This window comes from Rhea pennata, chromosome 1 (assembly GCF_028389875.1).
Source record: "Rhea pennata isolate bPtePen1 chromosome 1, bPtePen1.pri, whole genome shotgun sequence".
NCBI classification, from domain to species: domain Eukaryota; kingdom Metazoa; phylum Chordata; class Aves; order Rheiformes; family Rheidae; genus Rhea; species Rhea pennata.
The window spans coordinates 103,239,013-103,266,468 of NC_084663.1; the positions used below are offsets into that span (position 1 = coordinate 103,239,013).

General features: G+C 46.3%; 1 protein-coding gene across 1 annotated transcript in view; it reads left to right on the top strand.

Annotated features, from left to right (window-relative positions):
* Positions 1 to 20,413: 20,413 nt before the first annotated feature.
* The window catches only part of BCL9 (BCL9 transcription coactivator), a 31,383-nt gene continuing 24,340 nt past the window's right edge, over positions 20,414 to 27,456 (top strand). The window contains exon 1 of the mRNA XM_062597448.1: positions 20,414 to 20,426. The gene's annotated coding sequence lies outside the window, so the exon portion shown is untranslated. The remainder of the gene's footprint in view (positions 20,427 to 27,456) is intronic.

The following is a 27,456-nucleotide window of genomic DNA, read 5'->3' on the forward strand; positions in this document are numbered from 1 at the left end:
TCCTCGGCTGTGTGTTTCTGCAGCCTGGCTGCATGGGAGCTGCCAGCTGTGCCTGCAGGCCTAGCCAGCGAGGGGCTGCGAGGGAAGGACAGCGCGTGGGATCAGCCAGACAGCCCCCTGCTGTGGCTGCAGCCCGGCCTCGGGGCACGCAGGGTGGAGCTTGCCCTCTGATAAAGCAAGGTGAGACTCCCTCTGCTTATGTGCTGCTAGTTTTGGAAAGGGCTGCTTCGGATCTTGTTCTGAGCTGTAGCATGGTTGTCACTTCAATGTCTGAGTGCTTTACTACACCCTGGGAGCCTGATGAAGTCTGTAGTCTCAAATTTTGTCTCTTGACGTCACCTTACCTCTTGTTCTGGTCTTGGCCTGTGGTCCCACTCCCGTTCCACCACTTTCCCCCTCTCTCTAGACACTCTGTACTGGAAACATGGATCATATTCTACCTGGCTGCAGTACAGTGAGATCTTCTAGCTAACTGTTTAGAGGCATCTGTGGCTGTCATGATGGGAACAACTGTCCCCCCAAGTCATGTCCAGCTGAGTTCAGGGACCTGTGATTTGCCAGGGAAAGCTGTGATGAGAGAGGGAGAGGACCAGCACCAAAGGTCTGGGAAGCTGTCTGCCTCTTGTTGGGAAGTCATACTTAGCCAACAGGCAGTGCCCAGCGAGTCAAGACAGCTACACTCTGTTCCTGAGAGACCAGTGCTTTAGTGGGAGATGAGAATTGCTCTTTGGCCTGCAGAGTGAAAGTAGGATCCCTGGCTTAGAAAGAACCTTAGCAAGTTACTTCATCACACTTGGAGACTATCCCGCTGTCTGATACGTGATAGAGTTTCCTCCAAGTCTACTAGAGTGGATACAGCATACTTTTTTCACCTTCATGCAGGACTGGATTTTGGTTGCAAGGATCCTGGCCAACAGTGACAGTTGAAAGGTTGTGTTTTCTCAGATATCCCTGCTTGGACTCTTTCCTCCTCCAGGACTGATTTGCCTCCCACAGCAGGTACATGCAGATGGAGTTCTTTCTGCAGGGCAGGGAGAGGTGACTGCAGCTAGGCTGATGGGAGAGTCAGCCAAATGAAGGCTTGTCAGGTATTCCTGACAGCAAACGATGGAGAGTTCACGCAGATGGCCATGTTTTAAGATCCAGGCAGTGCCTTACAAGACAGAGCATGGTGACTTTCTAGCCCCCAGTGGAGTTTAGCCCCATTTCTGGGTAAACTTACGTTTGCCCCTGCCAGAGGTGACTCAGTTCTAGGCTCATGAAAGTTAGGAGCTTCAGCTTTCCTAGCCAGGTGATTCCTGATCTCTCCCTTCCGTCTCTGCAATGGAATGGCCCTTCCTCCTTTTATGCTGACATTGTATCCCTCATGTTCCATGCAAGATGCCATACACCTCCTTTAATTTTTCCCACAGCCGTTTCTCTCCCTCTCCATACCTGCTTCACCTGTTCTACCTGCTCTTTCTTTCCCACTCTGGCTCTGGGCTAGGTTTCTTCCCAGACAATTTCCATGGTGTTTATCTGCCTCGCTTGCCTTCCCATCTGGTTTTCTTATCCGTTTGGCCACTCTGCAAACTGTGAGCAGCAAGGGCAAAAGGGGCCTTTGGGAGAGCAGGTCAGAGACCAGAGGGTATTTGGGAGAGCACAGGGGGAAGGCAGATTCCCCTAAGACCAGGGTCCTCTTTTGCTGGTGTGCCTGGCTTCTCCCAGGTACGTGCCATTAGCAACATAGCAAAAGTCCCCTTCCCGCAGAATGGTGATTTACCTGTTGCCTCTACTTCAGTACTAGCAAGCTCCTAAAAGGTTAATGAAGACATTCGCTGCAAACTGAAAAAGTAGAGGTTCCCATATTTTGCATAAATTAATCTTGAGGATTATGGAGCAGCCCATGCACAGGGCACAGAACATGCAGCTATGTTCTTGAGTCTTGTCACCCAAAATACAGCCTCTGAGAGCATGATGTAGGTGACCTGTCCATCCCAGTCCTTGAGATCAGCCAAGGTTACAATGTAGGTAAAAGGCTGTTGTGTCCTCATCCATTTTTATTCATGTTTCATTGCATCTCTTGGGGATTGAGGAGGAGGTGCTCAAGTATGCCCACAAACTCCTCTTCCTCCTGTTGCAGTGAATCCTTGTTTTCCCACAGATCCTCTTTAGAAAATGCCCTATGTCAGGTTTCATTTCTGCTGGATTTTTTTCTTTCTGGGAAGAACAGACAAAAATCATTCAGTTGGTTTTGAATCACACGAGTGGGAGCAGGAACCAACCTCAGAAGATAAGTGTTCTGACCTTTACTGCACTCAGATAACTGAAAATAATAACAAATAAATACATCTTGTTTCTAAACCTCAGACTTAGGGATGTGTTCCTGCCTTATGCAACAAGAGCCTGAGCCAGAGCTCTTGAAAGGGGAAAGGATATGAACCTGGCAACAGCCTGCAATAAGCAGCAACAGCAGCCCCTCTGCTTTCCTTTGGAAATGCAGGTGGTACCAACCAAGATGTTCAGGATGTGAGGGAACAGTGTCCCCACTCTTCTGCCACCCTGCTGCTGGGACCTTGGACAATTTTGTGGAGCTGGCACTCTCAGAGAGCAAGAGCTGGATTGTTTCTGAGCCGTATGGGGATTCCTTGTACTTTCTGTCTCTCCTGTTCACATATAGGACGGGCTATAGAGGGCTGGACACCACCTGGATCTCTGCATGTACGCAGACTGTGAATAAGAGTATGGGATCTACTCTGAAAAAAACACGTTAAAAATCTCAAATCAGTGAGCATTTAAAAATAACCTAGGGAGTCTAGCTTGGAAAGGGGACGTACTGAAATATATCTTAGTGGGCTCCCCTGAACTGGTCTCAGGGCTTTAACTCATCTTCTCCCACAGTTGCCCCTTGAGAGGTCCTCCTGAGCTGGATTTTCTTTGCAGGCTACTGGTGACAGCCAATATTTGTACACTGCATACTGAAGTCCTGATATGAGAATGGGGTACCATTGTGCAGTGTGCTGTCCAGACACTGGAAAGAAGGTCTCCCTATCCTGAAGAACTTAGTGTAGTCAAAAATTAGAGCATTCATAGTGCTTTCTATAATGGTTGTGAAATGATGCTTCTCCACCAGAACGTTCCTTCCCTTCCTTTCTCTTCCCTCCTCCTCTGTTACGTCAGGAACTTATTTGCTTGGTTTCTGCCCTCCAAACCACCAGTGGCTGAAGAGAGTCCTGTATGCTGAACTTGGGGAGGATGTTAGGAGGTTTGTGGTTCTATCTCAGTGTAAAGCATCCTATTTATTAGTGTCTCATGCCTGTCTGGGATGCATTCCTGATCTAAAGTTCTCAAATTCCTCCTTTTTAACACTAAAGTTGCCATCAAAAGAGGTCCCCCAGGTCCAGTGTGTGCTCCTGCTGAACACTACCCTTGCTGATCATATCTACCACTACCTTGCTTAGACTCTGGGTTCACTGGTTATTTTTCCGTTTGAAGATCTCTTCATACCCTCCTCTTCCTGCAAAAGACCTAATGGATACTCAAATATGATTCAGTGGGCCGTGGGCTACTGTATTCCAGTGCATGAAAGCACGTGTGTTTTTCAACATGCAATCTGATAGGTATGTGGATGCTTGCATTTGTGTCTGCTAGTGCATTTGGGCTGGAGGAGGTAGTAGTGAAGGCTTTGGCAGCTGGGAAGAAAGGAATGACAGGCTTGCCAGAGGAGGGAGGAGAGAGTTTGGTAGCTGAGATGAGGATTGGATAACAACTGGAGTGGGAGATCAGATTTAGGACCCATGTTCTCGCTTAAAAAAGGGAGAAGTAGTAGTACATTGTTTATTGGGGACTGTGTTATTCTTTCGAGTTATTTATTAATATTCTGCGAATGGTACTGCATAAAGAAGTGACACTTCTACAGAAATTTCACAGACAACTGGAGAATCAGTTCCAGGAGGTATTGTTACCAGGCCAGGTTGGTGTAGGGAATCTTGCTGGGCTCAGTTTAGACAGCCTTTGGAGAAGAGGAGATTGTTCAGGAGGCATTTGGAGGGGAAAAGGGAGGATGTCTGTGGCTCACAAGGGAGCAATGATCCCTGTGAGGATAAAGGGGCAGGCTAGAAGAAGACTTGAAGACAGTGGTGAATTCCTGGTTTCAGCGGTTTCAGGATTCAAGCCTGAAGTAGGAGAAAGTGAAAAAGAACAAAGTGGTTAGGAGGAAGCTTTAGGAGCAATAAAGGAACCTGATAGGAGAAATCCAAAAGTAAAGAGGAAGTGGATTTTGCTACATACAGAGTTGTTCTGAGCCTTGAAGTAGATGCTGGAAAGCTTGAGTTTGATGCAGAAGTTGGAAAGAGGGATGCACAGAGTGAGATATCTGTACAGTGAATGTGGCTGAACCTTCCCAGGCTTACCTGTACTGTGGCACAGACATGTCAGGCTCCAGCCTCAGCAGACATGATGGGCCAAGCAGAGGAGTAAGGTACTCTACTAGCACATGGGCAGGACACCAGGTAAGTTCATAAAGTTTGTGACACTGACAGGTGGGAGCCTAGGTGGGTCCTCCCTTAGATTCAGAAAAGGTCTGGTTGCTTCAGAAGGTAGGACTGGTGTTTTGGTAGGTAGCATTCTTTTTCCAGTCAATATGAAACTGGAATTGTCAAATACTGTAGAAGGAAATGGTGCTACTGGTGCAGGTTGCCATTTAGGTGAGCAGTAACAGTTGAAATCCTGGCCACTCATAGTCCCCAAAACATCCAGGCAAAAATATAGTGCTCAGAGGTTTTGTTTTTAAACATTGTTTTACCCACCATTTCAGTCGTATCAGCATAAAGCAGGGAATGCCCTACTGCCTGCCTGCTACCGTTTCTGTAAGCCAAGGGTAGGACTACATGGCAGTTTTGAAAGCAGCTGCTTTGACTTGGTGTCTTTTTCATGTGAGAGTCTCACTGCTGAACTGATGCAAAATATTTTGGGGTTGAGGGAGAGGAGAAGCTGTAACATAAACACAGCCTTCCGGGCTATGCTTTAGTTTTTTGACTTCTGTGACAAAACAGCTTTGTTCAAAATATAGTCAAACTGTGAGCAAGGTGAATCTTGTAACACAGACAGGGCTTGTAAGTTACTCTGTTAACTACTCAGCCTCTTTCCTCAGCCACAGCACACAGCACAGCTGAGCCACCATTACTAAACAGCGTTAGGAAGTAATTTCTAATTATACTCAGCATCAATGCAAATCATGCAACAAGTACATACGATCATCAGCATGTTTGAGAAATGTTTTTGAGTTATTGCAAGTCTTAGAGCTGGACAGTGTCCTACAGCAAACCTTTTTACTCTGGGCAGCAATTGTGGTGGTATAGGTATAAGTAGTGGTAAACACACTGAGAAGGTAAAATCAAAATTGAGTCAAAGCGGTCTCCAGGTTTTGAATAAATGACTGTGGTGGAACATGGCTCTGCTAATCCGCTGTGTCTACTATAGCAGAAACTGACTTGGACTGATCAGGTGAAATGCCCTCGGAGAGAGTTTCCCATCTTTGGAAGAATCTGAGATCAGCTGAGATCTGGAATTGATTTTTTAAAAGGCTTATCCAATGAGGAGGGACAGTCCGTTTCAAAAAGCAAAGTGCTGTTGAGTCAAGGAATGATAAAATCACCCTTGGACTTTTTGTGTGTGTGAACTCCTAGAAGTCATCTACGTTGGTATAAATGAGATCATTTGGCCTAATTAGTTCCAAGCTTAATTAGCAGTAATTATCCCAACATGGGAGTAATACCCGAGTAGGAAGTACTGAGTCCTCGATTAGAGAGATCTCTAATTGGTGTTACAATATTGTAATTAAAGCATGCTTATACGCCTCTGTCTCAGCAAGTGATTTGTTTTATGTCTGATTAAACAGGGAGTCCAGCAGCCTCAAGGAGGCCAGGACATCACCACTGATTGAAACAGTGTATTATTCTTTGTTATAGGAAAGAATGATGAATCACATATACTAGAAAACACTGTGGGCCAAATTAATCCTTTGTGTAATTGCTACTGCAGTTAGGGAAATTACAACAGGGGTGAATTTGGCCTCAAGTGCATAAGCTCTATCTGTATATCACACAGTTAAACAAATACTCATTTGAATGTGCAATCTGGCAATTACACAATCAGACAAATGCAAGTAACTTAATCTGCATTTGCGATCACTGGATTGCATGGGTGAGTTTATCTGGCTGCTGTGTGATTGTTATTAGATTTCACGTTCTGCTCAAATTTTGCAGGAGGTAGTGCCGTGTGTCCCAGGACGTACTTTGCCCAAAAGCCCATGGAGTTTTAGATGGCTGCTGCTGGATGCAGCTTCTTCTTTTTATCGGACTGATACCTGAAAGGTACCATCTAGGGTCACCAGGAGCACCTTGCAAGTGAAAGAGATGGATAGATAGTGTCCTCTTTTTTTCTAACATTCTTACTTTTAATCTAGCCAACGTGACTCTCCCTAGCTGCAAATGATTCAGAAGAGCAGATATACTTACATTAAAAAAAAAAAAGTTTTAAAAAGAGCAAAATGGGAACTTTCTGAAATTAGTCAGCTTCAAAACATGAAAGCTTCCTATGTCTTTTTAAGAAACCACCTCCTTAGAACTTGGCAAGTGCACTGCTTTATTACTTATCTCTTTGCTACATGAGTGGGCGACTGTACTTCCTGATTTGGTTCTTCGGTATAGAGAGATCATCAGCATAGGTCTGTAGAGGACAGTAACTCTGCGCCTACGGAAAGTAACAAATAAGAATAAGGATGCATGCATCCTCTGGCTGTCACAAAGGATTTCAAAGCACATTATAGTCATAACCGAAGTAAAACTTACAGCAAGCTCTTTGTGAGCTATTTTCATTTTATAGTTGAGGAAACTGAGGCACAGCTCAGCTACATGTCTTGTTGTAGCTTACATAGCCCGTGTGTGTGGCAGAAGCAGTAGTGTGGTGCAGATCCCATCACCTTGTGCTTCACCCACAAGACCATCTTTCTTTCCAAATGTGAGGAAAGGGAGAGTCCAGAAGGAGAGAGATGACTTGAGCAAGGAAATCAAATACAAAAAAATCTTTAAAAGCAATATTAGGAATAAGAATTTAAACACCCCATATATAGGAATTCAAAAGCAAGGGTTTCCATAGCAGCGTTGCTTGGCCGTGTTGTATATATACTATTTTGCATTGCTCTCATGATGTCAGAGGCATATTCTAATATCTGTGTGTGCGATATGTCTGAATCAGAGTTGCTATGAAACTTACACTGAATTACACTGAATTACACTGTGGAGGCATATTCTGGTGCAGTGCTGGGAGGAAATAACAGAATTAGGTTTTGTTAGGATTTTTCTCCAGTGATACATTTTTCTTAGAAAGCTGCTGATTTGCCAAAACTGTTGCTATTTTTGGAAAAAGTTGATTCCAGTTTTGTGTCCCATCTTGGAAAAAAAATGTGGACAAGAGTTTTGAAGCTGTCAAAGTGCCCATGTGTTTTAAAAAATCAAAATATTACTATCCTGTTTTTCAGGTCAAAAGAGCTTTTTAAGGTAATTGGTACAAAAAGTGTGTAAACTTGAAGTAAAGCTCATTTTTTTCACCTGATTCTGTATGGAGCAATGGTTTGAAATCTCTGAAATTCTTGGAGAAAGGAAAAGCATTCCCCTTCACTCTAAATAGTCCTGAACTGCCCGAGGAATGGTGGTGACGGGGGAGCGACTGTATCACTTGAGACCACATATTGCTGCCCAGTGCTGTGCTAAAGCAGAGAGAGAGGTTGCCTCTGTAGTACCCCTCTGCCCGCCCGCTACACTCATGTAGATAAAATGCCTGCTTGAATCTTTCACAGGACCCGAATCTATCTAAAAAACCCCAATATTTTGCTGACTCTGGGTATCATGATATTGTTAAACCTTAGACTAGGAGCCAGGAGGATTTTGGGTGGCAGTGGATGGGTGCCACTTTCTCCCCCTTGTTTAAACCTCCAATCTGCGGATGCTGTGGTCTCAGTAAGACAGCAGCTGGGGCCTCTCCCTAAGAGATGTCCCACGGTAGAGGTGGTGGGAGCTGTCCTTCTCAGCTTCCGCTCCCTGCGTGTGGGGAAGGGGCTGCCCCGGTGCCAGCGCAGCTCTCCCCTGGACTTCCCTTCCACCTTCTGCTCACAACACTTCATCCATGCTCTGAGGGTCTGCCAGAAGAAGGAGGGCTGTTGCACCCAGGGCCTTGCAGCAGCGCTCGCCCTTGTGGAAGAGCCTGGTGAGCTGGCTCAGCATCATTCACTCTGCTGGCAGCAAAGTTTCCTTGCTCCTGGCATCTCCGAATGTTGGTATAGCTTGTCTACCAAAGTCTCCTTTCCCCCTGCTCCTTCATTTTGAAGTTATTTTCTGCTTGTTGTGCCTAGTAAGTGAAGAGCTATGGCTTAGACTTGCTTTGCCATTTATTGAAGCCATTCCTGTTTAGGAAAGAAACAGCACAAGGGGTGTGGAACAGAGAAAAAAAAAAGAGGAGAGTTTTTTTTTGTTTTTTTTTTTTTTTTCTCCTTTCCCTTTCCCTCTGTGGCAGTGATGGATGCTGGGTATTAGACAGAGACAAGCTGACAAACATCTGAATGAGTAGAAGAGACTCCTAACCCAAAGGGAGGAGTTGTGGTTTAGGTTAAAGCCACAAAGGAAGTGAAGGAGGTTACCACTTTCCTGTCTGTGGGCAGGAGGTTCTGCTCGTGCTCATTTGAAGGCTTAGCTCTAGCTCATTCTTCCCTAGGAACATACTCATCAGTGTACTTCTTGAAAAGCATTCGATCTGCCTTCTGATCTTGGGAGTGCCAAACATCCCTTGTACCGCTAGAAATCAGCAGGAGCTGGGATCACAAGCTGATTTACAGAGCCAGCTATTTTCAAGCACGTTGTTAAGCCAGACGTTTTGTTTGGTGCTAGAGCGATCAGTATTGTTCTCCTTGTGTCTTCCTCTTGCTGATTCCACTTGGATTTTTTGCAATAAATCTCTGTATCTCTGGGGCTTGTTGGTGTGCTGCAGGTTTCAGTTCTCTCTTGTTCCCAAGTGCGTGGCAAATTGTGTTGCCTGGATCTAGCAGGCTCATGTGTTGATACAGGGCACATTCTGAATGCCACTGGTTTCCTACCTGCATGGCCTGTGATCAATATTTTCCTTGATTTTCACTACATGCTTTTCTCTTAATGGCTCAGAGGCTCTAGCTGTATGTGGTTGAAAATGTTGTTGTCTCAGTTCCACAGCTTTGCTCTCTCTCTGTGAGGAGAGAGTGGCTGGTTAACCCTGGTGTGCTGCAGAAGACATGCCAGGAGAGAGATGAAAGAATATAGGATTGCTCTTACAACAGAACAGATAGAAAGCAAACCTTACCCTGAGTCTGAGTGCTGGCATGTAAGCCAGCTCTCTTAACCCAAGCTATCAACTGGCTACTGCACAGCGAGAACCCTTGTCAGTGACAGTGACTTTAGTATGTGCCGCCAGTGCTTTCTGATCACTGTGCGCTACTGTACATGAAAAGAGCATCTGAAAGGTGCTCCCTGAAGAGCCATTATGTGTTATGTGGTCTCTAACCTTCCATTAACAGCTCACCTTAGCCCCTAGCCCCAACCTTGGGATACAGCGGAGTCATTTCATTTACCAAGTGTGAAAATCATATTTTGCCGTGTGAGGATTATTGCTCTATCAGGTGTATTACATTATCTGGGCTTTTCTTTCTTTTTCTTTTTTCTCTCTCTTTTTTTTTTTAAAGGCTTTGTTAGAACTACAAGATATCATTAAAGATTTATGTGTGGCAAATGTGTCCTTTTTTGCAGAGCATTTCCTTTTAGAGACCTTCACAGTATTGATTTCAAGTAGATTTTCCTCTTCTGTTTTAAAACATTTCCTTTGTATATAGATTTTCAACATTACCCACTGGATCTGTGTACAGTACTTTCCCCAGACTACACTATTAAGCCAAAGTTCTTTACTGCCGGCCTTTAGGGACCACTTCTGAAGCAGAAAAGACCATTCATTCTCTGTGTTCACTCAGTCCTGAGCTACCATTCGACGTTACAGTCTTCTCACTCCAGAATGTGTTCTGTCACCTAACTGAACTTGGGGGTCCACTTCCAGCATGTGCCAGTGTATCCCAAATCTGGCCTGGAAAGACCTTAGAGCTATCTCTTTCTTGGAGGTAGAGATGGGTTTTTTGATGTTTCAGAGAGAATAAGCTGCATGCTGAGGAGTGAAGAAGTTGGAGCGACGTGCAGCTGAAATATGGAAGTCATTTGCCTTTGGTATCATCAGCCTATTCTTGCTTGAACTCATCCCTGTGACCGCTATAGTGGTGTCCAGGATTTCTGTCTGGAGAGGGCAGAGGGCTCAGCATGGGAGCCAGCACAGCAGTATCTAAAGCTCTGCCTATGAGGTGCTGCCTATGAGGAGCGGGTCAATGTCCACCAGCCATTGCTCTGCCTTGGGCTGTGGCCCTTAGATCCATGTTCTACTCAGATATGAAAGAGATCTCTGATAGCCAAAAGTAGGTGTGGGTTTAGTCATCTTTTGGTGGATAATATGTGTAAGACATCGAAGGCTTGGATTCAGACCTTAAAGCATCTAGCTTATGGTATTTGGCTTTATTTATTGTAGTGTTATAGCCTAAGGGCCACAGAAAGTGCAGCTTTATTGAAATCATTAGAGTCATGATTGCTTATGCCAGCAGGGAACTGGGGACATGGGTTTTTGGAACATGTTGCAAGCAGCATAAACGTTTTCCTTTGGGAGGTGCTTTGTAAGGATAGCTCAAATAAGATTGGAAAATATAGTCCTAACAGAATCAAGAAGCAGAAATGAGCAGATCTCAAAGTGACTGATGGACAACTGTTATTTCTTCCACACAACTGTCTTACAGAGATCCCCATCCTAAAGCTCAGTCCTTCCCTCCTTCCTCATTACCATCAAATCTTTAGTTTAGAACATCATATGTGCCACTGAGAGCTGGGGCACCACGGACAGACTGCAGTGGAAGAAATGGTGACCTGAATAAGGAAGCCAGTTAACATGCATGGGACCCAGGAAGGCTCAACTTGTTGGCTGGATGAAGTAGCAGCAATTTTTATTGTCTGATTCTTAAGCTGAAGGTACCTATGCTGTGGCATTTAAATGTTTACTGGAGTTTCGTGCTATGGTCTTTGGTCCTGATACTCTTATAAAAGCAATAAACAAAAATGCTGGTGGTTTTTAAATATAAAGTAGCCAGAGTATTACCTACATTCCTCACATACTGGCTGAACTGCTGCTATTCATTTTATCGTGGTCTGATAGAAAGCACAGGCACAGGTACAGGTTTTGTGTAAGCATGCCAAGGCATTGGGAATGTATCACATCAAAGTTACAGATCTAAGCAGGCCCCCTGTGCAGCACCATCTCACATGTTAGATGCATGCTCTAGAATATAAAAAGTATAGACAGGACGTAAACATACTGTCTCAGAAATCTCTAAGGACCCACATGGCAGATATTGTAAATAGATGTATTCATACTGGGATATAGATGTAATTTAAACTAAGCTGGCTGATTTTGTGCTCAGATGTGCTAGGAACATTCACGTAGTCTGTTCTTGCTGTTCAGCTGTGAGAGGCCATCACCTTCAGCATGGAGGGACTAGCAAAATGGTTGAGCAGAAGTATGTCCTATCACTGCATCTTGTGCTAAAGTGATCCAGAGTTTGCATCCTAAAAGTGCCCAAGTAGAATTGCAAAGGAATGAGAGTGAAGCATTTATGTAGCTAATCCAAAGCTCTCAAGTGTCCTCTAAAAGGAAGAATCCTGTTTTTGTCATAGTCCTTTATATCATCTGGGCTCTTGCAGATTTGAGAAGCCTCCAGTGATCACCGCAGAAGAAAGTCAGCACCACTCTCTGATAATAAATCAATGTCTTTACGAAAGAGTGAGGGGGAAATCTGCTTGTTTTCTTTGGAGGGATCTCACTATTTTATGTAATCCTTGTGCAGCACGTGTAAATCTGTGATTTATACTTTTGAAATGTATTTCCTTCATCAAAAGCTATTTGAAACTGCAGGTAGCACCTATCCTTTCAGTCTAAGCTCCCTTGACATTTTTAAATGACAGATAATGAAAACTGTCTTCATTATAACTCAAGCAATTTCATCAGACTGTCACCAGCAAACAATGGCAGATTAAAGACTGAACAACCCTCCAATCTACTCTCCTAGGCACCTATGCAAACTTGCACATCTTCAGGATGCTGGGATGTGATACAAAAAGGTGGTCAGATCCAGTCTATTTAAGATCAAGCTGGGCAGATGATTCCTGAAAATCAATTAAAAACAGCTGTTGCCTTTTCTACTGCTGCTAAGAAGCGTAAGAGATGATAGGCAGGAGGTTTCTAGTATGCAAGGCACTAGAGGTCATCAGGAACATGTTCAAATCTCTTTGGAAACCAGTTAAAACATGTTAAAATCTATCTGGAAACCAGTGGTCAGATGGCACAAAAAGTAGAGCGCGAATGTGAGAATGATCGTGGGTGAGAGACACAGCTTATCTAACAGAGTGCTGAATTCTGTACTGGCTTCAGTTTATGAATGGATTTAAAGCATGGTGCCAAGCAGAGCATATTGCAGTTGTCTAATCCTTAGGTGATAGAGGCAGGCATGATATTAGACAGAGCTGCATCCAAGAGGACTCATCAGAGCAGTCCAGCTAGCCTGGCATTATTGCTACCTGATCTGTGGGAATCGGTCCAGGCCCATGAATCTGAACTGCCAAAGGCAAAGCTAGTCAAGGGAGCAGCTGTTAATGTTTGGTACTAGCTGTGTCTTACTCTGCTTGTCTCCTCCTAGCCAGTGTTGCTTCAGACTGTGGCCTAGGATGAGCTTCAGTCACCCAGGTTCATCTGCCCCTCTCCCCCTCCCACAATGTCGTAGACTTAACCAAGCTACCCCCCACAGGTAGATTAAGGGGAGACAGAGAGCAGAAGCAGCATTTCACAATAAAGCGTCATTTATAGGAGATGCCCATGTTATGGAGGAGTTTAGCACCAGTGAGTGAATTATAGGGGTCCAGGGAAGAAAGAGAGAGGGTTGTTATTGGAGCACACAGGGAGCAAAATGACTGAGATAGAGGGTATAGAAAAATAGTTAGAAATAGTTACAGTGATGTGATTTGGAAGGAAAATCAGTTGTGCTTTAGTCACCAGTAGTGTTCAGTTTAGGGAGCTGAGTGGTAAATTACAGACAGGGTAGGACTCTGAGAACATCTGTGACCCTATGAAATACTAGAGAGAGAAAAGTAGCAGTAGCAATGGATAAGATTCAAATCTCATCTATCTGTATATGAGTATCTCAAGGTGAAATAACAGAAGGAGAGGAGGCGGGAATATTGATTTCTGCCTCACAAAACAGACAACAACGCCTACTTTTTCATGGCAAGAATTTAACCATTTGCTTTAATGGGCCAGTCTGCATGACAGTGGGGGCTTGGTTTCTTCTTCATGTGCAATCTAGAGAGGAAATCATGCTGAAGTTATTTTTATTTTATTGTAGCCTTGCAGGAGAGACCTGAGAAAAATTTTACCCTCAGACATCTGTGTGCTGACCGTAGGGGCAGCTGTAGTCTGTGAGTGTACCTTCTCTTTGCTGCTGCCCTGTTGTAAAGCAGGCAGCCAGATGCTAGACGAGCAGCACTGGAAGATGCAAAAAGCCTCTTCTGCCAAAAGGGATGTCATGTGTATTGGCCACAGATGACTTCTTCAGTCTATCCAGGGGCAGAATTAACCTCCTTCCTGTGACCTGTGAGAAGGATGCTCCTACTGAAAGGTGCTTTCTTCAGCTGCTCCTGGCTATCTCGGAAATATTCTTTTAGGGACGAAGTTTTGTTTGGTTGGTTTCAGAACACTAAAGGACACACACATGTGCCCCTGCACTTTGGGGCAGGCTTTACTGTGAGTGTAGTTGTCTGGCCAAGCAAAGGTGGCTTGCTCTTTCAGACTAGGCTTAGCAGGTGGCTGAATGGGAGCAGGAGGTGAGTATAGCAATTTTCTGGGCTGCTGGCATGTTTTTTTTCCCATTGAAGTTGTACACACAGAAAGGAAATGTGAAGTTATGACCAAGAATCTTAAAAGACTCAAGAACTAGGCAGTTTCACACCAAGTTCTTCAGTCTGTGAAACTCTGTAAAATATGAGAACTGTGTAATGGGACCAGTGCTGCTGGACAAATGGTGGTTTTGGAATGTCCTGACTTCTATATGTCAAAATTTTCCACCTTGCTTTACATGAATTCATATTTTTCATTTGTTGCATATATTTCCCTAGCTTCTGTTTAGCTGATTTCCCTTGTGATTCAATATCTTCTCTCTTCCTTCTTCTTTTTTTTTAATTGTAGGAGATAAAGCTGAGTATTTATCTGTATTGCTGCAAAATATTTGCTTCCTATCTGCTTATTGACTTCAAGGATGACTCTCTAAATAGGATAAGAACCTCCTGCTTTTGAAATTTTATAGTGTGTGGGATTTGTTCGTCATGTTAGAGTTTTGATGACTTGAAGGGGGCAGATCAACTAGAATTCAAAGTTGCAATCCTAAATGCTACTCATCAAGATCAGACTGTTGCTCAGGGATCTCTGGAGATCCAGGAGGTACGTCTGTCATGTGTTTTAAGCATAAGCCCAGTTCTGTGCTGCAGCCCAAGCTTGTTTAAGGCTCAGGTCGTTTGGACATTTGGATATGGATAGGAAAGAAGAAATTCAGTGTGTTCCTCTTTGACGCACAGATAGGAAATGTGAGGGTGAGGCTTTACATGCCAAGCTGAATTTGCCATCATCTATCCACTGTTGTCATAGGGTAATGTGGTGCAGCCAGTGGGGTCAGATTGATTAGCCAGTCTCCTTCCTAACAGATCTCTGTGTGCTGTGCAGCCACTGGAGCAGTAGGAATCTGTATAGGGGAGCTACAGGTGCCCTCATGCCAGCAATGAGGTCAGAGATAGGGGTGTGAGTATGTGTGTTTCTGGGGGGGGGGTGTTATATTTATATATGGATGTAGATATGGATGAATTCTCTTCTCTGGGGATCTGTGATGTCCAATACAAGTCAGGGTGCAGAGGGTGTTCACTTGAATCAGGTTAGAATATCTTTCAATGTTTGCAGAGCTGAGGTGCAGCAAAGCTGACTAGATTCAGGGTGACGGTGACATCTAATGCGAAAAGAAACTGGATTACAAAGAAAGCCATAACAATCTACCCCTGCCCCCAGTCCTGATTTTCTAATTATTTAGAAATGGTTTATAATAGATACAACACTTTCCAAAATAAGAGTTTTTTTTCAAGATAGCAGTAAATGTTTAACTACCCTTCCCTGTGTCCTTTGCCATCTCTTTCACGCTCCCCAGCTTAGACTTCATCCTGCAAGATGCATGAAGGCAGCTCCCCTGTGCCCATGCAGAGATCACTACAGAATGAGAACCTTAATCACCTGAGTTTCTTACAGAACAGGTTGTTTCCTTTCTCAAAGGCTCATTAGAGCACGCAGCCATGTAAAACTCGAAGCTCATAAGAAAAAGAATTCATAGTGCCTGGATCTCTCTCTGGTCTTGCAGCTGGTGTGATCATTTATGCCAGCATAAAAAGAGGGCAAAAAACCCAAACCTGAAGCAAACAAGCAAAGCAAAACAAATCCTCCTAATGATGTGTGTTCTTCACTTCCAACAGTGATAGTGTTTTACACACGCTTTGCACAGGTGTACATGAATGCAGGAGTCAGGAGACAGTATAGAGAGCAAAGCTCTTAAGGAGTTAGTGGAGCTTCCCTGCTGGAAGGTTATAGTCACACTGAAAGAGGGAAAGCTTGCCTCAGCAGACAGGAAGTTTGTGATGCAATTTCAGCACAGAGTTGTTAGAGATAAAATAGCCCATAAGCTGAAAAAATCATAGGGAACACTTTGCATGGCCCAAATGTGCCATGTTAAAGCAAAGCGGGAGAGATCTTTTGACTGCAGGACCACTGTAGTGGCTACAAGTGCACATCGTAACTACATCCTTTATTTGTAAGGAAATATCATGATTCTGAGTATAGGAACTATTGGCAAATCCTTCTTAATGGTGACAGGTTTTTCTCGAGAGCAGGTTTTAAAGCCTTGATGACTGAAAAGGCCTTGATCTACCGTTTCATTTGAGGTGAAACTTGTTTCATGTGGAACAACTGTGCCGTTAGAGAAGAGGTTCAGTTTCAGAGAGTGGATGGTCAGGATCAGGGTGTAACTTCAAAAAAGAGTGATGCCTCCTGCCTTTGTATGCTGAAGCTCAGTCTTACCATTTCACCTGCCCTCAATCCCATCTGCAAAAATTCTTATTCCTCAGATGTTTCCACCTTCTCCAGTTGTGCCAGTTCAGCCACTTGTGGGGATGAAATCTACACTGGAGCTGATCTGGCTTTAACGAATTGTTTCTGCCAGCAGGGCTTAAAAAAAAAAAAAAAAAAAAAAAAAAAAAAAGTTGGATCATTTAAACAGTTCACCTAAGAGTGCAGCCACATAAACAGTTTAACTGGCATACGTGAGCAGTGATAACTGTGAGAGGGAGCAGCAGGATCCTCTTAAACTGGGTATGTTGCAGATGAAATAGTGAAATGGAGCCATAGCCCTACACACTCTTAACTTTATTTGCATGAGTAGCTCTATTGTATTTCAGCTGGTCTCTACTTACACATGTAAAATTAAGTGTTTGCTGGGCTGGGCCCTTCAAGAGCATGAAAGCACTGATTGGGGTGTGCCATGCTCTAAACCATATATAGAAAGCATAATGCAAATGTATTTTGCTAGCTGGCCTATCTAGTCTGATCTGTCTGCTCTACAGAACTAGAGCTCCTGTAGCAACTTTTCTGAGGCTCAGTTCACTGAAGTGGAAGAGGACCCTGCTTTTGAGTAGAAAAGATCCCAAATGATCTTCAGTCCTTGCTGCTGCTGGGGAGTTGTAAGGAGAGTGTACGCAATCTGGTGAAAGCTATAATATTTCCAAGATGTTCTTGAATTTGCTGGAGGGCTCTGAAGAACCAGGGCATCTAGTTTCTCTGGGCAGCCTGTATGAGCTTGGCCAAAGAAGGGCACGACCTTCCACAGGGGATGTTCTCAGGGTTGGCAGTGGCAGTCCCATGGTCTGGGACTCCACTACCAGAAAGCCTGCCTTACAACCTGTCATCGCAGTTAAGATCATTTGGGAGCCTGTTGTTGTCAGTTCCCATGGTAAAACCCTTCAAGGACAGCATGAGGGATTTCTCAGCTGAGAATCCTTGCCTTGGGAATTCAGTGCTTGTGGCGGTTTGCTGTGGCAAATTCCCAAAGGTAGAGGGTGAAGTAGCAACTTAACTCTTGGGAGTGAAGCAAAACACCTTGATAACTGCTATCCAGAGCCCTAAAGAGAGGAAGGAAGAGACATAAAGCCGTTGAGGGGAGAGGCTTGGAGTGGTTATTTGAGACTGCTGCCTGCAGATTTGCACAGTCATTTATAACTGTTTGAAATGTGGGGGGATGGGATTGGGGGATGGGAGGGGAGCTGAAGGAACCACAGCACATTTGAACTAGTTGCATTTTATGCTCCCTTTCTCTGATCTAATTCCGCAAGGGACAAGACAGTGAAGGACCAGACCAGAGGAGAGATGAGAACAAAGAAGGGAGTCCACTAACACTTCTTATTTTATTGCTGCTGCTGTGTATGTCATGATTGAAGCACGAGCTAGGATTTTCAAAGGTACTTTCAGGAATGGAAGTTGTGTGCCTGACTTCTGTAGGCTCCTTAGAAAAATCCTGGACTCCATTGCCCAGGGGAAACAAAATTCTTTCTAAGTGAACCACAGTGTGCCCGCGATGTCAGTGCAAGCAGGATTGGGTCTTACATCTAAAGCATCGTGATGCATATCTATTCCTAGCACTGTGTTCTGCTGTCTGGCTTGTCTGCTCTGTACAGCCATGGCTGTTGCAACATTTTCTGGGTTCAGTTGACTCTGATGGTAGGTGAGCCCTGTCTAGTATGGGATGTATAAAGGAGAGGAGGAACTGGAGGTGTTATGGCTCTTTATTTTTTGTGCATCAATGTAAAAATAGATAAGGTTTATATATAGGGTAAAGGAGTGGGCTGAACTGATGGTAACAAAGGTGGTAGTTCAAGTGGAGCCAATGTCTCACCAACACTTTACCCTTAAAAAGTATTACTGTGATAAGTGAAACTGTACTGATAGGGGCTAGTGTTCGTAGATGAGATGGAAAGACTGGTTGAGACCAATCATTTCCAACTTCAGGTCAGTAAACCCTGGGAGCATGTAGCCTGAGGCATCTGGCTCTAACAGGTAACTGAGAAAAACAAGCTTCCTATCAGTGGGCTGAAAGTCTGTGCTCAGTAGAAAATGTTAAGGGGGTCTACAAATCAGAAAACATTGAAAAACACTGTTAAAAAGTATCCCTCCCCAAACAAGAGTATCTGCATGGCCTAAAAGACATGAATTAGCTACTGTTGCAGAGTTCAGGAAGTTGCGAAGAGTTTTGCTTTTGACACAGTTAAGTGGGGATGGACAAGAGAAGGAGAAGAATGGGACAAGAAGCAAAAGAAAGGAGGACTGAGGACAGAAAAGAGCAGGTTGTATCCATATGCTGAAACTAAGCGCTGTAGAAACAGTGGAATAATCAGGGCACTGTGGAAATAGCAGAACAGCTCCCCATGCAAGTGCTCTATACTGAAGCTGTCGTTTTCCAAGGAGTTGGGATTATTTTAAAAGTGGGAATTGGACAGTGTAAAGGGTAGGTCATTCAAGGATAAAGGGAAAGGGAGAACAGTCTACATTTCAATTCACTTGTGTTGTATTGGCAAAACAGGTTGTTCAGGCAACGTGGATACGCAGAAATGATCGTCCTGCTTTCTTGGTTAGACTCAGCGGTTCTATGCATCTGTGTGTCACCGGGGGCTTGGAGGGCGCTTCCTTACAGCCCCCAGGGTCTCCCATTTTAAGAAGGGTGTGTGGAGGTGAAGGGGCAGGAGCAGTGGGAGGCTGGAAGCTCTCTTTTCACAGAGTACATCGCAGAGCGAAGAGGGCGGGGGACTGCTACAGATCTTCAGAACTTGTAACTATCAGCTGTTTTTAAACTACATTGACATGTAATTCCCCATCCACGGGGTGTTTGTTCAGGATAGGGCCCTAGAGCATGTTTAGGAGTTGATAGGTTGTGTCTGTTTGTCATTATGGTCTGGTTCCTCCCTGCTTCGTTGCAAGCTGCTGCAGCCTTCTTCCTCAGAAAGGGCCCTCGGATCCCTCAGAGAGGCTCCATCAGCCTGCTAGCAGCTCGTGGGCAGGCTGAAGTTGCTCAGCCACCTGGTCGGAGAAGCGTGCTTCTCCTGCCCAGGCTCCCTCCTGCTTGCCGGCGCCCAGCCGTGCCTTCCTTCCCCAGGAGTGTGTGGAAAGGCAGTTCCGCGCCCGGGCTCAGGGCGCTGAGCCGCAGCCCGGGGCTGCGCCCCTCCGGGCACGGCAACGCCTGGGGCTCCCCGGCGTGTCGGCGCCCCTCTCTGAAGGGCGGCCCGCGCCTCCCGCGGCCCCCGGCCGCCAGGGTGCGAGTGGCCCGCGCCGCCGAGGTCACCCGGGGCCAGAGGGTGCTGAGCGGGGCTGGCAGGGCGCCGGCGAGAGCGGCCTTCCCGCCCCTGGGGGCGCCGCCGCGCCGCGTCCGTTAGGGGGTGCCGTTAGGGGGTGCCGTTAGGGGGCGGGGCCGGGCCGGCGCGCGCGGCAGGCCACCCGGGCGCCCCCCCCCCCGCCCTCCCGCCCCCTCCCCCTCCCCCCTCGGGACGCGGCGGGGCGGGGCGTGTGTCTCCCGCGGCGCTGCGGGGCGACGGCGCCGCGGAGGGGGGAGCGTGTGTGTGTGGGGGGGCGGTCCCTTTAAGAAGCGCCCCGGGCGCGCGGTCTCTTTAAAAGGGGAGGAGGGGGGTGGGGCCGCCTCGAGCGAGAGCGGGAGGTGCTATGTTAATGGCGGGGGCGGCACCGCGGCGACTGGCGGTGCGGGGTGGGCGGGGGGCCGCAGGGGTGGCGCTTCCTGCGGGCGCGGAGGGCGCGCGCCCCTTCGGGCCTGTCCCTTTAAGAAACCGGTTGCTACCACTGTGTAGGCGAAGGCGGGAGGAGAGCGTGTGCGAGGGGGAAGGGAGTGCAGTCTCCTCCCCTCTCGCCGGGGAGGGGAGCGGAGGGGGCCGGGCGAGACCATTGCCCGAAACGGGGAGTAAGAGGCGGTCCCGTCGCCGGAGTGAGTAGGGGACAGTGCCGTTCCCGGGGCGGGGCGCGGCGACGGGCGGTACCATCGCTCTCTCCGGGTTGCGGGACGCGGCGGGAAGGGGGGGGGGGGGGGCAGGCGCGAGGGCCGGGGGTGGGGGACGCGGCGGGAAGCGGTTGGGGGGGGGGAGCGAAAGAGGGTCTGTGATGGGCGGTACCATGTGTGCGGGAAAAGGGGGGGGAAGGCGCTGGCGGACAATGGAGCCTGTGTGTGTTTGCGGGAGGGGGACGGAGCCGCCGTCGCCGGGGGGAGACGCCGCGCCGCCCCCTCCCGCCCGGGGCTGAGAGGAGCCCCGGCGCCCTCCCCTCCCCCCGCGGCCCGGCGGTGAGTGAGGGGAGGCAGCGGCGGGCGCCCACCGGCACCGGGCGCCGCCGCCCGCGGAAAGTTTGAGAGTTTGAGGGGGGGGGCGGCGGTGCGCGGGGCCGGGCGGGGGCTGAGCTGGGTGCAGGGCCCCGGGGGAGGGGGTGCAGCGGGGCCCGGGCTGCGTGGAGGGGTGTGTGGGGCGCTCCGGGTTGCGTTGGGGTGCGGGGGGGGCCCTCGGTGCGGGGCTGTGTGTAGGGGTGCCGCGGGGTGCGTGGGATGCCCGTGGGGCTGCGCTGGGTGTAGGGGCGTGTGGGGCGCCCTGGGCTGCCCCGGGAGCTCTGCGGCGTGGAGAGATGTGTGGGGTGCTCTGGGTTGTCCTGGGCTGTGTGGGGTGCCCTGGGGGCTGGGCTGCGTGGAGAGGTGTGGGGTGCATGGGGCACCCTGGGGGCTGTGCTCTGTGGAGGGGTTCATGGGGTACCCTGAGGTGTGTGGGGTGCACTAGGAGCGCCGCTACATGGAGAGGTGTGCAGGGTGCATGCGGCACCCTAGGGGCTGTGCTATAGGGAGAGCTGTGTGGGGTGCTCTGGGGTGCATGGGGCACCCTAGGGGCTGTGCTATGGGGAGAGCTGTGTGGGGTGCTTTGGGGTGCATGGGGCACCCTAGGGGCTGTGCTATGGGGAGAGCTGTGTGGGGTGCTCTGGGGTGCATGGGGCACCCTAGGAGCTGTGCTATGTGGAGGGTTTGATGGGGTACTCTGGGTTGTATGGGGTGCCCTGGGGGCTCTGCTACATGGAGAGGTGTGCCGGGTGCTCTGGGGTGTTGCCCTGGGGTGAGTGGGATGCCCTTGGGACTGTGCTGTGTGGAGGGGTTCATATGGCACCCTGGGGTGCATGGGATGCCCTTAGGGCTGTGCTGTGTGGAGGGGTGTGCAGGATTGCCTTGTGAGCTGTGCTGTGTGGGGTGCCCCGGGATACGCTGGAGGTTGTACTGCGTGAGGTGCTTCTTGAGCCGTGCTGCACGGGGGTGCATGTGGGGCACCTCGGCAGCTGTGCTGTTGCAGGGACGTGGGATGCCTTGCGATCTGCTGTGTATGGAGTACTCTGGGTGGCACTGAGGTGCGCTGGGACGTGTGGGGTATCCTGGGGGCCATGCAGTGTGTGAGGTATCCTGGGGGCCATGCAGTGCGGAGAGGTGCACTGCTGTGTTGAGGTAGTTTCAGATCTGAGTTGCAGTGGGGGGTTGGGATGTAAGATAGGAGAGGCTGTGATGCTTGGGATAGGCTGTTGGGGTTGGGAGTGTGGGGTGTGCTGGGAGAAGGAAGCTGTTGTGAATAGGAAGAGAGCTGGTCTGTGCATCCGGGGGTAGAGAGGGGGGCTGGAGCCCCGAAGTCTGTCGGGGAAGCGTGTAGCGGGCTGGGGCATGGCGTGAAGGGCGCATTGGGGAGGTGGAGATGGTGCATGAGGCATTAGATCATGTGGGATGTGCTGTAAGGAAGGGATGGGGATTTGTTGTAGGCAGAAACTGAAATACGGGTGTCTCAGGGAAGGGATATGGAGAGCTGGACTGTGAAACGTGGACTAGCAGATATGCTGGAGAGACATAAGTTGATACATGAGGGGATACAGTGAGGAGCTGGGACTTGAGGGACTGGAAGAAAGGGATGTAGAGAGGGGATTGTGGTATGGGGAAGGGTTGGGACCTGGCAAATGGGGAGGAGTGCTTTCAGGAGGAGGTGCCTAAGGTTGTAAAGGAAGATGTGAGTGTCCAGAACTGGGATGGAATGGGGGCAAGAGTACCAGGAAACTGCACACAGTGAGGAGCTGCTGTGTGGAATAGTTGTGCAAATGAGGTTTGTGGGATAGTGGGAGTGTGGAGGGGATCTTGTATGTAGGGATCACCGGGTAGAGAAATATCTGGCAGGGCAAGGATAGTGTGTGAGTTTATTTGGAAGTGTTTCTGCTAGGTAGAGAAGAAACACATGTGTGCATTACAGGAATTCTGTGCCCTGGCCTACTGCAAAGGGATTGATGGGAGGCTGTCGGTGGGTTGAGAGAGCTGGAGATCCCAAATGTTTAGGGAGATGATGGGACAGCTGGATATGTGCAGGCAGCAAGGCTATGCTTCCGGGAAGAAAGAGCATCTAGTATCTCTGCATTTTCTAGCTGTTTGTCCCTGAGGCCCCTGTATAGGTGATAAGATGATGGGAATAAAAAGATTTCTGAGGACTGAGTATTTGGGATGTGGAATGTGAATGTCCGTTTTTGAGGGAAAACAAACCATGAAGACGCAGATGGGAAGAATCGGATTTTGGGGTTATTGATGAAGATAGGAAAGGATGTGATAATCAGTTGTGGGTTATTATTTGGGCATAGAATATTAAGGTTGGGATGATTGCATGGTTTGTAGTTCAATAGTAAACAAAATGAAAAATCAGTCAGGAAATTAGTGTGGGATGAAGAAAAAAGTATGAAATGATGGTAGAGTGTGGATTGTGGAAAAAATTCAAAGTTCACTAATGTGAAAGGGAAGATGCTTTTATTCTGCAGAGGCCAAGCCTAACTTCAAGTTCAGAACTGGTCTAGAAATAGCCAAGAAGCCTTACTTTCAGGGAGAGGAGCATCAAATCTTTCAGCCTTTATCTCGCAAAGTAATGGCTTCTGCTTAGTTTGGGCTTTTGTTAACCTCACAGACTTTAGGACAGAAAGAGGAAAAGAAAATTGTTCCAATTCAAGTTTGCCTCATTAAGCTTTGCTGTTGGTAACTACCCACTCCGCTGTCAAAAAAAAGGATTGGAGAAAGTGGGGAGACAGTTCTATATTCCCTTGCAATTTTGAGGGAGAGTAGAGGACAAGATCAAGTAACATTTTTATTTTCCTCGCAAGTATTTTAACTAATGTTGCTCTTTGAAAAGCCCATACAGACATTGTGCGATACTGGGAAGTACCCTCGAATGTATCACTTTTTAAAAGCAGAAAAGAGCTGATTTCTTTCTTTTTTATTTGAAAAATAATATTGTATCAGTGATTGGTCATAGTATTACAAAAGTAAGTGTTGGAAAGGTAGGCAATGGACAGCATCGAATCAAAATAAAAAAAAAAATATGTATGGAGTTAAAGAATTAGTCTACTTAAGTGGCTTTATTTCTGTCTCGTTTACCTCCATCCTGCTTTATATTCAGGCTATAATGCCTGATCGAAGTCTGCAGTAGGGTGTTACAGATGTTGAACTGGTGAAGCTGAGTAAGGGCTAACGTAGTTGTTTTGTGCTCATCCTACACTTGCAGCAGAGCAGTATTAGCAGAAATGCACATGAATCCATATCCCATAGTAGACTGCTCTGCTTTGTACTGGAAACTGTAAGAGTTGGTACGATGAGATATTATAGCCATTTTGGACAAGTTGGCATGATGGCTCTTTTTTTTTTTTTTTTTTAAGCGATCTCCAAAGAGATTATTTTTAATGAATGTGTCCCTTTTTCTTCCTCTGAGCATAAAAATGGCTCAAGGGCTCATATTCTCCCCCGGTCTCCTATGCTGGCTCCTCCTCAAACAACAAAAGAAAGGCAGCTTTCTTTTTAAGCTGGAGTTAGCAGCGATGTCAGTTTTGAGATTCACAATTTTCCCAGTGATATTTTTTTTTCTTTGTGGAAAGGGGACTGGGGCTCTTGGGTCTCACTGCACTGTTGTGAACTCTTAACACCTTAATTGAAGGGGTGGAGATGCTGAATCACTAACAAAGGTCTCCTTTATCCAAAATGTTAATCAATCATTGATGTTAAATAAGTGTGAACAAAACCAAACAAAAAACCCCCCTAAACAACTTTTTGTCTATGTCCTCCACCCATTCAGCTGCTCATCTTTGGTCAGGTTAGCACAAGAAATTCTTCCTGTATTTTGTATGTGCATATATTTACTTGCTTTTGACAATGTTTGGTAAAAGTTCTGTTGGGGACTTAACACCATAGGTTTCCCCATGTAAATTATTTAGTTAGTAGATGCAGCGAAAAGGTTCTGGCATAAACTGCTGTGATCTGCTGTGGTGTGAGGGAGGTTGCTAGAATATGACAGTACCATCATTACCGTCTTTTTTTGGGGGTAGGTATATGTGGATCGGGGTTTCTTGCATTTTATTTTTTTGAAGGGGGGGTTGCCTTCAGCTCTTGTAATCTCTTAATTTGTTCATCAGACAACACAGTCTTTGGAGCTAGGGCAGACCTGAATTTTAATGTGAAAGGAAATAAATAGCTTTCTATTCATACAACCAGAAACTTTGTAGACCTCTTCTGTATATTATGAAAACAAAGGGTGTGAAGTCTTCCTCCCCCCAACCCCCTTCCCCACGCTGCATTTCATCTCATGTACTTAGGTTGCTTTCAGTTAGGGTTAGTCCACAGCCAAAGAAACTACGTTTGTCGCTAAATATCCAAATATAGAAGCTGCGGCAACTATAAGCCACAAGGCTAAAATATGCACATGCAACTGCCTTTGTGGACAGTTTATATATTTGAGGTGGATAAGAATGGAATACCTTTGGTCCATATTTCTTAGCTATTCAAAGACTTACTACTCTATAATATGTTGACTTGCCATACCTATTTCTATATATTCATTTCTAGATCTTTTTCCTCTTGAGTTCCTCATGTGCCATGTCAATTCTGTTGCATTACAAACTGTATATGGCTTACAAATTTTACTGGTCTTTTATAAAGTCAGTGGGGGGGAGGGAGGAGAGAAACCCTTTTATTTTTAGCCTATAGAACGATTTGCACTCAAGTGAGTATTCAAACTAGTTGACATCCTACATGTCAGCTATGTTACCTAGCATGAAGCGATCTCTTTCACTTTCCTAGAAGTTTGCCAGAATCTCTAAAGAGCGATGCAGACAGCCTTCTTAAAATCCCTCTATCTGCTTTGCATGGCCTTGGACTTCAGAGAAATCTTTGTGCCTCAGTAAGGTCTGTGGTCTGTTTACATAGATATGAAGTCCTTTAACCCAGCAAGATTTGCTGTGGGCTTGGATTTCCTGCTTACAAGCTCTGCTGGAGTCTTCCCTGGAGTGTTCCTGCTGGCAAAATGAAGGTGTTAGCCCAGGCTTTCAGAGCAAGTTGTGAATGGAAGGTGATTTGATCATTGAATTTTTATCTGAGTACTGCTGTGCCTATCATATTTAAATTAGCTTCCCCCTGTACTTTTACTTCTCTGCCAGTTTTGTGCATTTTAAAAGTTTAATTGTTTTAGAGGTGGGCCTTCATTGTGCTAGGGACTGTAGAAACACAGAAGAGCAGAGTCCTCACTTGTTCGTAGTTAGGGCCTCCAACTAATCTTTCAGAACATAAGCAAAAAAAAATCTTGAGAAATATCTGAAGATTTGCATTTAAGATCACACAAAGTCTTAAGAAACACCAGTTAACTTGATAACAAAACATAAGGCGATGTTTCAATGTGTGCTGAATCCAAACCAGCTGTTCTGATATTGACCTTAAATTGAGCATTGTTCATACTTTTTGTAAAAGTGGGGTTGTATTTTGCCACTATATGGTTGGGTATATGCCTAGCCTTTCTCTGTTCATAGACTGGTCTGTGAGCATTTTTCAGGTGGTAGAGTTGGCATTTGAGAAAGAGCCCTCAGCACTTACCCTTTTTGATCACACCAGCCTTTCATTTGTGCTAGCACTGCTGCTTGAGCAGCTGTATGCTGAAATGGATCAAGGAACTGATCCAGGTTGTAAGTAGCCTGGCAAAAAAATGATTATATTTAGCCTGGATCAGTTTGCCAAACTAGTTCTCTGCTTGGCCGTGCAAACGGTTGTACCAGCACATCAAATAGTGCGATGCAGGGGTGGAAGTAAATACTGGTAGCAGCAGTCTTTTAAGCTGGTGTTGCTGCCAAAGGAAATGCTCATCTAACTACACCCCTAAGAGTCTAGTAAACTTGCTAAATGTTATTTACACCTGCTTGTTACGACTTCCCTAGCTTGAGAACATTCCTTCAATGTACCTTTTTTTTTTTTTGCCAAAAATGCTCCGCATCTCCAAACTTATATGCAATGCATAAAAAGGGAAAGCGTTTCTAAGCAGCCTTAAAAAGGGCAAAGGGAGGAGTGTGGTTATAAGTTTAGCTATAGAAATATTTCCGCTGCTTCAAGACTGTCTGATAATATGGGGCATATAGTATAAATTGATGATAGAATATTTAGGATGGTTGCAATTAAGCAGTGAAACTCATGCTGTGAGAATCATCAGGAGCAAGAATTCAACAAGAGTTAAAAGGGATCAGATGTCTGTAGGGATATGAAGAATATTCAATTATCATAATCAATGACAGTTGAAATTTTGGAAGAGATACTAAGCCTGTGGTCTAAACCTTTATTTTATTTTACTGCAGCAGATGTGCTTCTATATTGGGAAAAGAGAGGGAGGGAATAACTTGTTTTGCCTGGGTTTACTGGGGGGTTCTCACACACTTCTTTGAAAACTTCATTGAGACCAGTGTTCGAGACATGCCATTAAACTGCATGAGCTTCTGCTCTGATCCTGGTGACCCATCCTGAAGTCTGTTTTGAGATGCTAAAGCATGGCTATGGTGAAAAGCGAACTGCAGCTACCTGAGTTTTTTCATTTGTTTTACTCCCACATCTATGCGTTGTTCCTACTTGCTTTTCAGGAGAGTCAGATCTCAGCACTGTTTTTGATCTATTTTGACAACACTTATTGAACATATTGTAAAGACTGTTAAAAATTTGCAGATTACTGTATCTGAAGAGTGAGTGTTATCTCTTTAGGGTAACTAAATGTGCTCAGAGTTCCCTTTTTTCAGGCAAACTTAATAGCAGAGATATGCAGTTCCTTGTCTAGCCTCTGAGAAGGA